Genomic DNA, 2,973 nt, shown 5'->3' with positions numbered 1-2,973 from the left:
ATATGAGTTTCTTATATAAGTTTTTTATATGAACAAATATTTGGTAGGCTACATAAAATAACATAATATAACATGTAGAATGTACTTAGGAGTTGACATTATAAATGTGTAGGGCAAGAAGATAAACAGTGTTTAAAAACTAAATGCATTTACAGGGAAAAATAACAGGCTAACCCTAAAAATAGAAGTGCAACACATTGAACTTTGGAAGATCCAGTAATTTATTTTCCAGCGACTTACGTAACCTTTTCAGAATTATTACCTTTCCAGGGAAAATCTGCAAGTAATGTTTTCTCCCAAAGCCTGCTCCTCTGTTCTAGGTATTACACTAACCTTTTCAGAAGCAAATTTATGTTGGTTTCTCCACACTGCGCTTGGTTAAGAGCGCCCTCCGGTGGGTACACGCGTTCGAGCAGACCGGTCTAACGTGGAGTGATCATAGGGAGTGATTGAAGAAGCCTTTTAGTGATACGTGACTACAAGGTGCGGTTTCCAATAACGACCTCTTACAATTAAACGCAGAACTCAACACAACTGTAGAATGTTGTTTTGTTTTTCTTCGTTTTGTCATCTATGGTGGGTGACCGAGAACAAGGCTTGCTGAGGGATCAGGTGATGTAGGCTAGACTAGCGAAGGTAAATTCAAACCGGCCTTTTTTTTTGACAGATGTGGATCTTTCGATCTGTAGGCTGTTCCAACAAAGTCAACAAGAAGGTTCTCAGTGTTAGATGACAGCAAATCAAAGCTTCATGTGCTTACGGGTCTAAATAATGAATTAGAGCCGTTGTAGAGGCTGTTAGTTGTGTGTTTTTTGTGTGTGTAGGCAATGTGCGTTTTGTGTGTGTCTGTTTTGGGATAGAATGCCATATCTTAAAGCAGAGAACACAACAGGGTCTGGTACGCGAAATAAAAGTGGAACCCCGTGTAATAGATACGCAGAAGTATGAGATGGGTTATATTATAGCCTACTATAACACTAAAACACATTTATCTCAAAAGAACAAGATACTTTCCATTTGAGATGTAGCCTATACGACCGGCAAAGTGTAGCGTGTGGATACTTCAGCCACGTCTTGTGTCAAATTGGAGCCATCATGTAATATTAATATTGGACTGGAAACAGTCTAACGCATTAGATCTTGCCTCTGCCGCAGTCCCCCTCTTCACCGCGAACCTCACGCCAGCTCTCATTTATTCAGGCATTCGAACACATGCTGTGCCATCAACTCTGCCGCACAGCCTCTCAGCATGGGGGCGAAATGTACAGGATATGTGTGCACGTGTTCGTGCCCGCACCCCCCGAAACAGACACTCACATGCACCCCCCTCTCCCACTTAATCATTTTTATGACGGGTGCTGCACTGCAGAAGTTGATCACGGGATATGGTTTGGGGGTTGCTCCGGTCACTAATGTGATTGTGTTGTCATTTCGCACTTTGCTTGCCCTTCTTCTCCCACGGTCTACCATTCGCTTTATTTCTCATGAGTCTATAAGCTCCAAAATACTGCATGAGCAGCCATAGCTTGACTGGTTTACATAGCTGTGCGAGCCAGGGACGGTTTAATGCGGTAATCCCGGTGTCTTAGACATGAATCATGGTAAACATAGTCTAGAACGAAGAAGGCCTTTTTAAAAACGAGCCCGAGCATGTGATAGAGTTAATGTAGGAACTTCATCCAGTAACAGTCTTCTCCCTCCCTCATCTTCCTCCGTATTTTACACAGCAGCAGCTGCTATCGCTAGCCACACTTCATCGTGATGAAGCTGGAGGTGACGATGAACGACGAACATTCCAGAACGAGTTATTGGCCCATAGCGTTCCCCTGGCGCCTTTCCATCAGAAGATGAGAGAGCGGATAAGTGATGTAAGGCTTACAGGATGTTTCAGGTCTCGCCCGCCCACGCACCCGGCTTCTCCCATACATGCAGGCCCATACACAGATTACAATCCATAAATCCTCTATTCAATGATTAATTACCTGAGTCTCCATTATTGATGCGCTGTTTATGGGGACGAGAGAAGCCTCTTTGAATAATAGATTGAGGCTGGCTAGGTCTAGTTGAACAGGGTTTTTTCGTCAGACAGAGGGGAACCCAGGCATGGGAGGAGAGATAGACAGACAGAAAGACAGACAGAGGGTCAAGGTGTTTGGTCAATGTATCACCCCATATTTTATCTTCTTCGACTAGTCGTCATATTAACAGCTCTTAGATATTTCCCCCATGGTTTTGGTCCTGAACTGTTTGGGTTCCGGAGTTAGCTGTCTTGGTTGGCTCGGTGTCCATGAAAAAGATTTACAGTTGATACTAGCTGTTGAGAACCTCGACCCAGCTGTTGTTGACAGAGGGTACAGGGAAGTATTTGATTACAGTGATATTCTTACACTCATATATCTAAGTCATTAAAGATGCATACACCCACATAGACCCTGTATTCAACATGTGATCTGAGCAGTGCTATCCAGACTGAGAAGAAGAGGTGAAACTGTATGGTGTTGGCATAATAACCCATGTACAGTACACACACACACACTCATTTACTCTACTGTACAACACGTCTCATGCAGCCAAACCCTTTGAGGTTAAGATTGAAGATATCTCCACATTAGGTAACTGGGCATACCATACAATAACCAAATGAATTATATTTACCTCCCAATGTTCTCTCTCTCTCGCATTGTCTCTCTCTTTCCCTCCCTCTTTCCCTCCCTGTTTCTCTCTCTTTCCCTAGATACCTTTTTCTCTCATTCCTTCTCTCTCTCCTCTCTTTCCCTGCCAACCCACCCCCCACCTCTCTCAGTCGTCTGAGAACAGGGAAAGGCACCACGAAAGAAAGCCAGAAAAGAATGACAGGAAGAAAGGGTAATAAACAAAGAGCTGCTTGCAAGGAGGGAAGCCGAGGAATTCCAGTTTTCTATATCGGAGGTTCCCACAGCCAGGCCTGGTGGGCTCGGCTCGACGGCCAGCCAG

Source organism: Osmerus mordax, chromosome 24 (genome assembly GCF_038355195.1).
Source record: "Osmerus mordax isolate fOsmMor3 chromosome 24, fOsmMor3.pri, whole genome shotgun sequence".
Classification (NCBI taxonomy): domain Eukaryota; kingdom Metazoa; phylum Chordata; class Actinopteri; order Osmeriformes; family Osmeridae; genus Osmerus; species Osmerus mordax.
Note: the sequence above shows the minus strand (reverse complement) of the source record.